Source organism: Saccostrea echinata, unplaced genomic scaffold (genome assembly GCF_033153115.1).
Source record: "Saccostrea echinata isolate AGI-Se365-2 ecotype Australia unplaced genomic scaffold, CSIRO_AGI_Sech_v1 ptg000019l, whole genome shotgun sequence".
NCBI lineage: Eukaryota > Metazoa > Mollusca > Bivalvia > Ostreida > Ostreidae > Saccostrea > Saccostrea echinata.
This window is the reverse complement of record NW_026889768.1, coordinates 187,826-201,485: the sequence shown is the minus strand read 5'-3', so window position 1 is coordinate 201,485 and position 13,660 is coordinate 187,826. Positions and strand designations below refer to the sequence as shown.

The window sequence follows — 13,660 nt, the reverse complement described above, 5'->3', positions numbered from 1 at the left end:
GAATTGTAAGATTCTTTTGCTTAATTTCTTATTTGTCCATTGATGCATTTTTTTTTCGAAATAAGAAATATTTTAAAAAAAATCAGATATAGATAATGATTAATTAGTTAACAATCATCTATCAATGGTATGAAATTTATAATTGTTGGAACTTACAAAATTCAAAATGTGGATATCTTGTCTTAAAAAGTAATAATAAAATAAAAACAGAATTTAGCAGAGCGTGGTTTCGATCCACGGACCTCTGGGTTATGGGCCCAGCACGCTTCCACTGCGCCACTCTGCTTTCTTAAAGTTGACCGACAATTTTTGTTTAATATTCTATTTCCTCAATGTGAAGGTTGATTGCATCAGAACATTTTTCGAGTGGGGTCTGTCAGCTACCATCCGCAACTGTACTCGGCAGTACTGGTACCGGACATCCATGACTGTACCTGCTCACTAATATCAAAAACGGAATGTCAGAGCAAGATTTTCCGGATTGTTCAACGTATTAAACTATATGTTTTTGATTAAGTATGGATTGTTTTTTAATGAAAAATACGAAATGTGTTAATATGGAGGAAAGAAAATTTCTGATTTTAAATAAATCTACTTTATGGAAGGCTGTAATCGCCAAAACGGTAACGATAACTGGCTTAGTGAATATATCGCGGAAAATATATGTAAACTTGACTATGCCTAAATCCATTGTATGAATCGCTATTATCTCTAAAAAGTAACATTTACTACAGCCTACATTTTGTATATCTATGACTGTATCCTGTGCCTGATATACAACATCTGCGACTGTACCTGTGCCGTACATACACACTACCACTGACTCAACCCGCGCTTGATTAATAACATCCACAACAAAAAATTCTGTGGATTTTCTCCGATTTAGATTTAGACCGAATTCAATCAAAGCGCAATTAACGCTAATCTTTATATTACCCATGACAGTGATACCGAGACAAACGATGTCAGCAGTAATTAGGGAAGGATCCAAAACTTTTACAGATTTAAGTTTAAAGCTTTATGTTCAGAGTACAATATGAGCCAGGTCTTCAATTTTTTTGGGGGTGGGGGGTTCTGCTGTACTGTCCAGACAACTCTAGAAATTTTACACCATGACTGTACCGGTGTCTGATTGACAACATCCACGACTGTACCAGATCCAAAACTTTTACAGATTTAAATTTAAATCTTTATGTTCAGAGAACAATATGAACCAGTTCTTTATTTATTTTTTTTTTGGGGGGGGGGAGGGGGGTGGGGGCTGGGGGCATGATTTCAATATCCTACGTGCTCAATAATAATGATGAATTTAAAAATGAAACAAAGTAAAATAGAAAAGGAAATTAAAATAAATATTGGAATTAATTTTGTAATCCTTAATTTTATGTTAGAAAGTATAAGTACGTCACAATATTATTAATTTCACCCATTTCATTGATCACGCAAGTGGTGTCAATGAAAAACACAGGTTTTATTTCCCATAAATATACATTTGTATGTCTTACGATATATACGGGTGGAATGGGCTGATCCACCCGTTTTCAATGTGTTATATATAAACATCTCAAGTGCACCCCAGGAAGTAGCCTCCTATGCCCTGAAAAGAATAGTTCCTGACAAAACACCTTTATTTATTTACAAAGTACATAAAATTTACTAGGAACAGGCATCAAAGTTGTAAAAATAGGCTGGAAGACCCCCCCCCCCCCCAAAAAAAAAAAAAAAAAAAATTTCAAAAGAAATAAAAATTAATTTTATATGCATGAAACAGTTTACATCTTGACTGGTCGATAACCGTGGTGTGATACCTGAAATATGCAGGGTATGGTATTAAAATAATTGATCATATTAAAGGAAATTTATGCTAAAATTATCGATAACATCCAAACTAAATATTTGTATAAGTAAATATTTTTATTAGATCCACCTCTCTAAGATTCTGCTGTACTGTCCAGAAAACTCTAGAAATTTTACACCATGACTATACCGGTGTCTGATTGACAACATCTACGACTGTACCTGTCCAGTACATACACTTTATTCTACATCCATGACTGTACCTGTGTCTTATAAACAACATCCACGACTGAACCTGTGCATATATATATATATATATATATATATATATACTTTATTCTACATCCCTGACTGTATCCGTGCCTTATAAACAACATCCACGACTGTACCTGTGCATATATATATATATATATATATATATATATATATATATATATATATATATATATATATATATATATATATATACTTTATTCTACATCCATGACTGTACCCGTGCCTTATAAACAACATCCACGACTGTACCTGTCCAATACACACAATTTTTTCTACATCCATGACTGAACCTGTGCCTTATAAACAACATCCACGACTGTACCTGTCCAATACACACAATTTTTTCTACATCCATGACTGAACCTGTGCCTTATAAACAACATCCACGACTGTACCTGTGCCTTATAAACAACATCCACGACTGTACCTGTGCATATATACATACTTTATTCTACATCCCTGACTGTACCCGTGCCTTATGAACAACATCCACGACTGTACCTGTGCAGTACACACACTTTATTCTACATCCATGACTGTACCTGTGTCTTATAAACAACATCCCTGACTGTACCTGTGCAGTATACACATCTTACTCTACATCCCTGACTCTACCTGTGCTTATAAACAACATCCATGACTGTACCTGTGCATATATACATACTTTATTCTACATCCCTGACTGTACCTGTGCCTTATAAACAACATCCACGACTGTACCTGTGCATATATACATACTTTATTCTACATCCATGACTGTACCTGTGCCTTATAAACAACATCCACGACTGTACCTGTCCAGTACACACACTTTATTCTACATCCCTGACTGTACCTGTGCCTTATAAACAACATCCACAACTGTACCTGTGTATGACACACACTACATCTATGACTGTACCTATGCCTTATATAATCAAGATTTACACACAATAAACATCTCAGGGTTTAAGAGGTACGTATTGTATACTGTATTTTGACCATCCTTCCATAAAAAACAACAATATTTAAACAATTTTATTTCATTCACAAATTTTGATCTTTAAGTGTGTCATTGACTGTTAAAATTTGACCATGAAAATCAATTAGAATCAAGTTCGAGACACGAATAATCATCAGTGTACAGGTGGAAAACTCAAAGCTACAAGTCAACTCATTGCCAATTACTATTATTAATTTTAATTAATTTTAATAAACATTTGTCGTATACGTTTGACGTATAATCAGTTGTAAACTATGATAATAATACCCTGCAACTTTGGGATTGGCACAGAAGAAGGTGTAAAAATGTTTTCATAGTTGAAAACATTTTAGGATGGAATAGTGCATTTTATCGTGTTAACAAAGAAAGACCTATTGAAAATAATTATTGCAGTACATGTAATACTACATGTATCTACACTTCACAATTCAATGTTTAAATGGCATTCAAAAGAATTAAGAAATAAGCCAATAATGAAACATGACATAAACAGGAGAGGAAAATGAGGAAAAAGTTGGATTTTTTTCATGTGCTTAAGTGCCCTCTATACACTGCACACTGAAGAGTTCTAATTTTGTGGTACATTTATGCAAATAGAGTAATTAATCTGCCCTTTCATCAAGAACAAGCATTCTGAGAGTATTGCATTAGCAATACTAGTCCCCTACCGGCAAGTGTAATCTGGTTCCCGTTAAAAATTGAAAATGCCATAATTCCGTCAAAAATCAATGAAGCGGAACGAAATAAAAACTTCCTCTATAACTCATCATGGTAAAGTCACATACCAAAAATCAGCTCAATATCTGCAAGCGTTTATAAAAAAATTGCGGAAAACCCTGAAAAAATGAAAAGGTAATATTTCCGTCAAAAAGCACTGAAGCGTAACGAAATGCAAACTTTAGCCCGGTAGGGGACTAGTATTGCTAATGCAGAAGGCTTGTCTCAATAGCTTTAATACGCATGCTTGAATAAATCATATGATAGCAAGAATGATAGTAAAATTCTGCCACCTATCGCAGAGTTAATTTAGAAAGTTAACATATTGGAATGATTTTTTCATATTTATATACCGAATATTTATGTGAATTTTATCAGAAAACATAACTTATTTGGGAAAACAAAGAGAGATAAATTTATAATTTTGGTAAAACTTGATCTCTATAGAAATCAATGGAAAATATTTTTATCCCCCCCCCCTCACTGAAACAACAATTCCTTTTTTCAAGTATTATGAATTGTTATTTCACAAATTCAAATTTATACCAGTTGTTTGTTGTTTCAGGGGAGTGAGTTATTTGAAGGGGGGATGGATGAGGGTGTAGAAAATATGTTTACAGACTCAAGGCTCGAAAAAGAACGAACTTTAAGTAGAGCTTTGAATAACTTTTCTTGGATGTTGTTAATAAAGCAAGATGCAGTCATGGAAGTAGAATAATGTGTGTGTACGGGACAGGTACAGTCGTGGATGTTGTTTATAAGGCACAGGTACAGTCAGGGATGTAGAATAAAGTGTGTGTACTGCACAGGTACAGTCGTGGATGTTGTTTATAAGGCACAGGTACAGTCAGGGATGTAGAATAGTGTGTACTGCACAGGTACAGTCGTGGATGTTGTTTATAAGGCACAGGTACAGTCAGGGATGTAGAGTTAGATGTGTATACTGCACAGGTACAGTCGTGGATGTTTTACAGTCATTGATGTTGTTTATAAGGCACAGGGACAGTCATGGATGTTGTTTATAAGGCACAGGTACAGTCATGGATGTTGTTTATAAGGCACAGGTACAGTCAGGGATGTTGTTTATAAGGCACAGGTACAGTCAGGGATGTTGTTTATAAGCACTGGTACAGTCAATGTAGAATAAAGTGTGTGTACTGGACAGGTACAGTCGTGGATGTTGTCAATCAGACACCGGTACAGTCATGGTGTAAAATTTCTAGAGTTGTCTGGACAGTACAGCAGAACCCCCCCCCCCCCCCCCAAAAAAAAAAAAAAAAAAAAAAAGAAAAAAAAATGAAGACCTGGCTCATATTGTACTCTGAACATAAAGCTTTAAACTTAAATCTGTAAAAGTTTTGGATCCTTCCCTAATTACTGCTGACATCGTTTGTCTCGGTATCACTGTCATGGGTAATATAAAGATTAGCGTTAATTGCGCTTTGATTGAATTCGGTCTAAATCTATATCGGAGAAAATCCACAGAATTTTTTGTTGTGGATGTTATTAATCAAGCGCGGGTTGAGTCAGTGGTAGTGTGTATGTACGGCACAGGTTGTATATCAGGCACAGGATACAGTCATAGATATACAAAATGTAGGCTGTAGTAAATGTTACTTTTTAGAGATAATAGCGATTCATACAATGGATTTAGGCATAGTCAAGTTTACATATATTTTCCGCGATATATTCACTAAGCCAGTTATCGTTACCGTTTTGGCGATTACAGCCTTCCATAAAGTAGATTTATTTAAAATCAGAAATTTTCTTTCCTCCATATTAACACATATTTCGTATTTTTCATTAAAAAACAATCCATACTTAATCAACAACATATAGTTTAATACGTTGAACAATCCGGAAAATCTTGCTCTGACATTCCGTATTTGATATTAGTGAGCAGGTACAGTCATGGATGTCCGGTACCAGCATTGCCGAGTACAGTTGCGGATGATAGCTGACAGCCACTGTTGCATTTTTCTGCGGAAAAAATTTAGAGTTATCTCGCTTGACATTTAGCAAGCTGGAAATGAAAAATAAATTCTTTTGGAGAGAGAGAGAGAGAGAGAGAGAGAGAGAGAGAGAGAGAGAGAGAGAGAGGAGACATCCCTGGAATCATTAACCCGATATAATTCTTTTTCTAAACATTTGATAATTATTTTTTTCCCCATAAATTATACCTTCTGAAGTCTTTAAGAATTACATCTCTAACATTAAAGAAATTACACAAAGAATTAATATTTGCGTAAGATTATCAATTTACTGGACTGTAAATATTTTTTCAGTATATGGCCTTTCGCTAAGAAAGCTTTACCAGTTTTCAATGTCTATTTTAATTCTCAATTTCTTAAGTGCTTAACTCTAAGAATTGCAGAAAATACAAGAATTAATGCGGCTAACAGACAATGATTTCAATCAGATGAGCTGGTTTTAAATATACTTCTGAATTATGTATATATTTGAAACTGATTGTCTTTTGATTATTATATTTTTATGAATACAGATCTTTATAATTATATTACGTTTTGTATTTATTTATCTATTTTCTTATTTGGGAGCATGAAGCATAAATTCAAGAGATTTATTATGTTTTTAATTTATTGAAGTAAACATATATCATGATGGATTTAAAGTAAAAATAAATAGATAAATAAATAAAGAAATAAAATAATAAAGAAATAAAGAAAATAAGAAGAAATAGTATAAAAGATGTCTGTGAAATGGGAAAAAAGAAATCTTATCCGACGAAAATCAAAAGCATAGAATTGTTGAAATTTATTTAAAAAAAAATTAAATTAGCAGAGCGTGGTTTCGATCCACGGACCTCTGGGTTATGGGCCCAGCACGCTTCCACTGCGCCACTCTGCTTTCTTAACGTTGACCGACGATTTTTGTTTAATATTCTATTTCCTCAATGTGAAGGTTGATTGCATCAGAACATTTTTCTGCGGAAAAAATTTAGAGTTATCTCGCTTGACATTTAGCAAGCTGGAAATGAAAAATAAATTCTTTCAGAGAGAGAGAGAGAGAGAGAGAGAGAGAGAGAGAGAGAGAGAGAGAGAGAGAGAGAGAGAGGAGACATCCCTGGAATCATTAACCCGATATAATTCTTTTTCTAAACATTTCATAATTATTTTTTTCCATAAATTATACCTTCTGAAGTCTTTAAGAATTACATCTCTAACATTAAAGAAATTACACAAAGAATTAATATTTGCGTAAGATTATCAATTTACTGGACTGTAAATATTTTTCCAGTATATGGACTTTCGCTAAGAAAGCTTTACCAGCTTTTAATGTCTATTTTAATTCTCAATTTAAGTGCTTAACTCTAAGAATTGCAGAAATTACAAGAATTAATGCGGCTAACAGACAATGATTTCAATCAGATGAGCTGGTTTTAAATATACTTCTGAACTATGTATATATTTGAAACTGATTGTCTTTTGATTATTATATTTTTATGAATACAGATATTTATAATTATATTACGTTTTTTTTTATTTATTTATCTATTTTCTTATTTGGGGGCATAAAGCATAAATTCAAGAGATTTATTATGTTTTTAGTTTATTGAAGTAAACATATATCATGATGGATTTAAAGTAAAAATAAATAGATAAATAAATAAAGAAAGAAATAAAGAAATAAAATAATAAAGAAATAAAGAAAAAAAAGAAATAGTATCAAAGATGTCTTTGTGAGATGGGGAAAAAAAAAAGAAATCTTATCAAACGAAACTCAAAAGCACAGAATTGTTTGAATTTGTTGAAAAAATTGAATAGCAGAGCGTGGTTTCGATCCACGGACCTCTGGGTTATGGGCCCAGCACGCTTCCACTGCGCCACTCTGCTTACTGACATAGGAGGAAGAAGGTTTAATAGTGTTAAAGTTGGTATTGATTGCATCAGAAAATTATACAGCATGGGAAAAAGAGTTATTGCGCTTTAAATTAATTATTGGACAGATCAGAAACCCAGTCCTTGTTGGAAATTTCTTCTTTCGTATTTATAATTCATTCTTTGATTTTTGATTCTCAAACAAATTTGCAATTGGATTTGATAGCAAATAAATTGAGAGAGAGAGAGATTGTAAGAAATGATAAGTTTTTGTCCATGAATACCGTTATCTATATGCACTGGACCGATAAATTTTTACCATCATAACTAGCTCTCCTATCGTTTAGTATTTGTCACTCAGAGTGGCAGAGAGTGCAAGAGTTAATATGGTTCATGCGCCTTACAAGTTTAAAGGTCTGAATTGGCAGTTAAAAATTGAAAATGATCATCTCTCAAGAATTATATTTTTATGAATACAGAACTTTATAAACTTAATTAATTTAATATTTTTTTTATGTGGAAGCATGAAATTTGCACTGTGAATTATCGTTTTATTTAAACCACTTCCTTTCACAGAGCGAGAACAATGTGGTATGCCCACAATCTATCCCAGAAGTCACCCGGTTCTGTAGTGTAGTGGTTATCACGTCTGCTTCACACGCAGAAGGTCGCGAGTTCGAGCCTCGCCAGAACCTAATCATTTTTATAAACCCTTCTTTTTCAAGTGTAATGTTAGATGATGTTTCTTTTTAAAATTATAATGCGTTAAAGTATTAAATGTGCATTTTACATTATATTATGAAACTTAATCACCAATGTAATTTTAAATTAAAAAAAAATAACACCAGAAGATATATGCAGACAATTTTTTTTGTTGCTTGGTGCTTACGCTTTATCATGAACATGGTAAATTTGAATAGAAATGTAAATGTACTGCTAATTAAAGAATTATAACATTTGTAATATTGGACCTTTATTCACTGGTGAGGAAAAGGCCATAATCCGGTTTGAGTGAAATAGCAGGAAGAAGAGACTGCAACGGTGTTCGTTATGTTATGATATTTAGTGAAGTATTATTACTTCTATATACGAGGTCATGCTAGACAAACCAGATAATTTAGAAACACATTGTGACAGGTAACATATGAAATGAGTTATTACATTTCTAGTCAGCTAGCGCAGTGCTTAAAAGGTAAAAATATTACCTCATTTGAAAATGTTTCATAACAGGGTGAAAAAAGTTCATTGACAGGAATGTCTATTTTTTTAAGGACGCTTAGTGCAAGAAGGTTTTCCAAGGCATTACCATACATTTTCATTAAGTTTCGTTTGTGTGTGTGTGTGTGTGTTGCATTCAATTTTTATTTGGATGAACAGGTAGCGATGTTCCGCTGAAATAGGTAACCTTTCCCCCTTGTTTTAACCTCGGAATAGAAAACGGGGTATGAAAATCTGGTTGAGATATATATGATAAGGTTTCCAATATCTCCATAATTGTAATGTTAAGTAATATTCGTCTTACGCAGCATGACGTATAAAAAAGCTTGATGGTGTTTAGGATTGAACGGAGGAATCCCCATACATCTTAAAATTTACTATAATCTGTATCAAAAATGATGAAGTTTGGTAGATCGTTTAAATACATGTTTCTTAACCTGATTCTAAAGAAAAGAAGCGACAATAGATATTTGTGTGTGTTTGTGTGTGTGTGTATGTCAGATTTAAGAATTTTCATTTTCATCCAGATGGCCAAGAAAGGGTAGAAAAACTACGCTTTCTACAAAAACCATGCTCACAGAACTCCTCTCACATTTTAAGCCGCAGGTAAATCATATTTTGGAATATGATTGATGATGTAGATATGGATTAAGTTTTCAGAATTAATTTTAATAAATGTACCTAAGGGCCGAAAAGCTGAAACACATTTTTTTTATTATACACAAAAACCTTCTTTTCAATTTCCTGTCAAATATAATTAATGTTTCATCAAATTCTTTAATTTCAGACTGATAATGTATTTATCATATGAAACACTTACATAAAAGGTCCATGGGCTACATGCTCACCTGAGCATTTATACTCAATTTGATACATATATTGTTATATTTCTGTAAATCTGAATAAACTGTAGAATTAATTTTGTTCTTCTTCGCTTACTATCCCTGGGGGGGGGGGGGATAGTGCCCCCCCCCCCCAATAATTTTGCCGATATATAGATTACTATAGAAAATATAGATACTATATGTTTGTGCCCCCTCAATAAAAACGTCTGATGAGCTGCTTTTTTTTTCCTTGTCAAGAAATTTTGATAGTTGATAGTGCCCCCTCAACTGAAAATGTATGGCTGTGCCCCCCAAAACTGAAATTGCTTCCTACGGGCCTGAGTTTATTATAATTTATGATAATATTTACTTATAACTTTGCATTGATATGTTACTAAATCTAGAAAAATATACCATACTATGGGCATTTGTGGAAATATTTGTGACATTTACTAAACATGTAGATTAATAATTTTTATACCTGCATGTGGCAGTGATGAGGTTACAAGACAGAATTTGAACATTTTCTTATACTTTAAATTATACAATATTTTATCTGGCGGCCGCCAGAAACTTATCTGGCGACCGCCAGATAAAATATTTTTTTCTACCTTGCACCTACCGGCTTCCGTAAAATTACATGTAAAATTTAATACAATAATAAATATTATACAGTAAATTAATGATGATTTTTTTTTGATGGATTCAAAATTCCATTCAATAAATAAAATTCATTGCTTACGTCTTCTTACTATTCTCAATGCTTTGATTTTCTAGTAGCCATTGGTGCAATTATTATAAGAACATGTTTAGGTGAAAGTAATGGTAAAATGAGTGTTTCACTTGGGAGTTGGGATACGAGCCCTCGGTTTATAGGAGTGGGGCCCGTTTTACAAAGGAACTTGCGGCTAAGATAAAAATTTTAGTTGATTGTAAAATCTTGAAAAATTAATGTTTACGTTAAAAATGAGCTGGTATAAAAATGTCGCTCTTAAAACGAATTTCAAATTAATGTAAAAGAGAAAGTTATTCCCAAAGTTACATTTTAATCTTAGTAGTAAGTTCTTTTGTAAAACGGGGTCTTGGTCTTCAAGTCCCACAGTGAGATAGAACGACAAAGCGCTGAACCATGTTATTATAGTTTTTGTTTGTAAGACTCGTTATTAGTCCCCTACCGGTGAAACCGGAGGGGACTATAGGTTTCCTCTGAGTCTGTCCGTCCGTCTGTCTAGCTGTTCCTCTGTCTGTCAGTCTGTCCCACTTGGTTTTCCGCACTTTTTTTTCTAAACGCTTGCAGATATTTAGCTGATTTTTGGTATGTGAGTGTATCTTGCTGAGTCACAGATCAAGTTTGCATTTCGTTCCACTTCAATGATTTTTATCGGAATTACGACCTTTGCAATTTTTCAGGGCTTCCGCACTTTTTTCTTTTCTAAACGCCTGCAAATATTGAGCTGATTTTTTGGTATGTGACTTTACCTTGATGAGTTATAGATCAAGTTTGCATTTCATTCCACTTCATTGATTTTTGACCGAAATATGTCATTTTCAATTTTTAACGGGAACCAGATTACACTTGCCGGTAGGGGACTAGTATTGCTAATGCAATACTCTCAGAATGCTTGTTATAATACAACTGTGTTGTATTTTTAGAGGAACTTGGATTTAAATCTGCAAGTGGTAATCCAGCTTATACTGATAGTTCCCTTCCCAAGAAAGTGATTCTTTTAAATCATATGCCAGTATTAAATATTTTTAATACTCTATATCAAATTGAATTTAAATTACCATACCTATATAACTTTAGTAGTACTGTAAAACAACATATTATTTGTGAAGTGGTGTTAATCAAATGAATCAAATTTAAATACTGAAGATTTGAAATCACAAAATTTTGCCAAACTCAAAAGCATCAAAACGTATGACTTTACATTTTTTACAATCATTACCCACGATTAATTAAAAGGTAGGCTTTTTGTATGGCTTGTCATGGGTCATCTGCAAACTTATTTTATTGAAAAAATACATGTACTCTGATGTGATAATCATGCCGGAGCTCCTCATGAATTATGAAGTCTTTAGAGGACAGGTCATCCTACAATCTGCTGAAAATCCAACGCATATGGGCATTAATTTTACATCATTATAATCAGGCCTGTTTTTATATTCTTAGGAAGCAGGACTTAAAAAAAAACCCTTCTACCTGAAAAGAGTCTCTTGGTGTGGTCTTCAACTTGACATTTAGATTTATTATACTTTCATGTAAATTAGTTAAATCTGATTCGTTGAAAAACATTTGTTAAAAAATACTATTACCCGCTGAATGATGAAGCCACGCCCTCCAGCGTAGCAACAGTCAACATTGCTTGACGACGGGTGATATTCCAAAAAATAGTGACTGTGCAGAATTTATGCGTGCAAGGTTCACTGTTATATGTATTCGTATAAAACAAAGGGTATCAAAAATCCCGTTCAAAGTCACCTTTTTGCAAATCTATGGTTGACAAAATGACTTTTTTCCAAATACAATCTGTTGTTATGTCGAATGTTGACTGACGTCTTAATTTCACACAAATTATAAGGTCATTGTTTTCATACTAGGTTGTCTGCGGATTTTCCCCATTTATCCGACTATGAATAGAGAATTTTCAATGTTCTGTTGCTGGATATGGAATTTATTTCACGAGTGGGACATGACTTTTTGATATTTTCACGAGTGCGAAGCACGAATGAAAAAAATATATATAAAAAAAATCCTATCTCACGTGTGAAATAAATTCCATTTCTAACTACAAAACATTAAATTTTGTGTTCGTTACATTTCTTTAATTTGCCCTTTGCCTCTATCTTTTCTTAACACAGTGTCATAGACTGTAACGTCATAATTGAGCGGTTGAGACGTCATATATCATCAAAATTGGTACCGTACATGATTTATATCGTAGCAGTTGTGAGATTGAAAACATGGTAACATAGATTTTAGCAACATATTTGGGAAGAAATTGGCAGTTTTAGTCTCTTTCAAGATGGTTTAGTTACTATCTCTATCTTATGACAAGCTAAAAATATTTTTTACTTACTTTAATATATTTTCACACTGTGACAGAATATCACTTTGGTGTCCTTTCACACTGTGAGAGAAAAATCGCGTTTATTCAATACATAAATCACAATATTTCACTGTTTAATATGTAATAAAAAGTAGTTTACAGTGGGCATGATTGTTCAACAGAGGATGAATTCGAACTCCTCCATGGCACCTGATCCAAGCTCTGATATTTTAGGAATCTTTGATTGCTTTGTTCGTAATTTGTATTGTATTATTGGACTTTTGAGTTTGGATACTGTCCGTTATTTTCAGATTTCCCCTAATATCATTTCATAGTTTCAAGCCTCTATGTCGAACTGTTCTCGAATAATGGCCTAGAATTTTTTTGTTTGATTTCATTTGAAGAATTTTGTCAAGATAAAAATAATTGTTCAGTACATCTCATCTAATCCTCATTTTTCCATGTTCCAAAGCCTGAAGTCCTCATGTCAAAAGGTTTTCAAGTTATGGCCTAGACAATATTTCGAAGAAGAAAATTGGTGTGAACACCCTTTTTAATACCACTTTTCCGAGTTCTTAATGTCACTGGGTCTTTTAGAAATGAGCCGGACAAAGTCAAATACACCGACGATCACCATTACATTTGTATGCAGAGTTTATCGCAGCTGAAGCAAAACTAAGCCTACTTGAAGTAACCTGTCGGACAAAAAACCTGCCAAATTCAGCAGAAAACCGTTTCTTTAACATGTAGACTAAAGCTAAAATTGGTACCTAAGCACACTTATAACCCAAAGACGCTTAACACCCATGGAAGGAAAATATTAATATTAGTGGATGTAAGTGACAAGGAATATATCTGTTACAGTTAAGCTTGTGTTCTGTTATTTTCCAGTTTGTTTTGTGCTTGACAAGCCTCTCACTTTTTTTTCATGAAGGTATTTTGCCTTGCTTAGAAACC

General features: G+C 33.3%; 4 non-coding genes across 4 annotated transcripts; 1 reads left to right on the top strand and 3 right to left on the bottom strand.

The window, feature by feature from the left end:
- Positions 1-214: 214 nt before the first annotated feature.
- On the bottom strand, positions 215-286 carry Trnam-cau (transfer RNA methionine (anticodon CAU)). The gene has a single exon. It is a non-coding gene; the product is annotated as a tRNA-Met (tRNA).
- A 6,282-nt stretch (positions 287-6,568) lies between these two features.
- On the bottom strand, positions 6,569-6,640 carry Trnam-cau (transfer RNA methionine (anticodon CAU)). Its single transcript has one exon. It is a non-coding gene; the product is annotated as a tRNA-Met (tRNA).
- Positions 6,641-7,554: 914 nt separating this feature from the next.
- Trnam-cau (transfer RNA methionine (anticodon CAU)) lies at positions 7,555-7,626 on the bottom strand. Its single transcript has one exon. It is a non-coding gene; the product is annotated as a tRNA-Met (tRNA).
- Positions 7,627-8,233: 607 nt separating this feature from the next.
- Positions 8,234-8,306, top strand: Trnav-cac (transfer RNA valine (anticodon CAC)). The gene has a single exon. It is a non-coding gene; the product is annotated as a tRNA-Val (tRNA).
- The last annotated feature ends 5,354 nt before the right edge of the window (positions 8,307-13,660 follow it).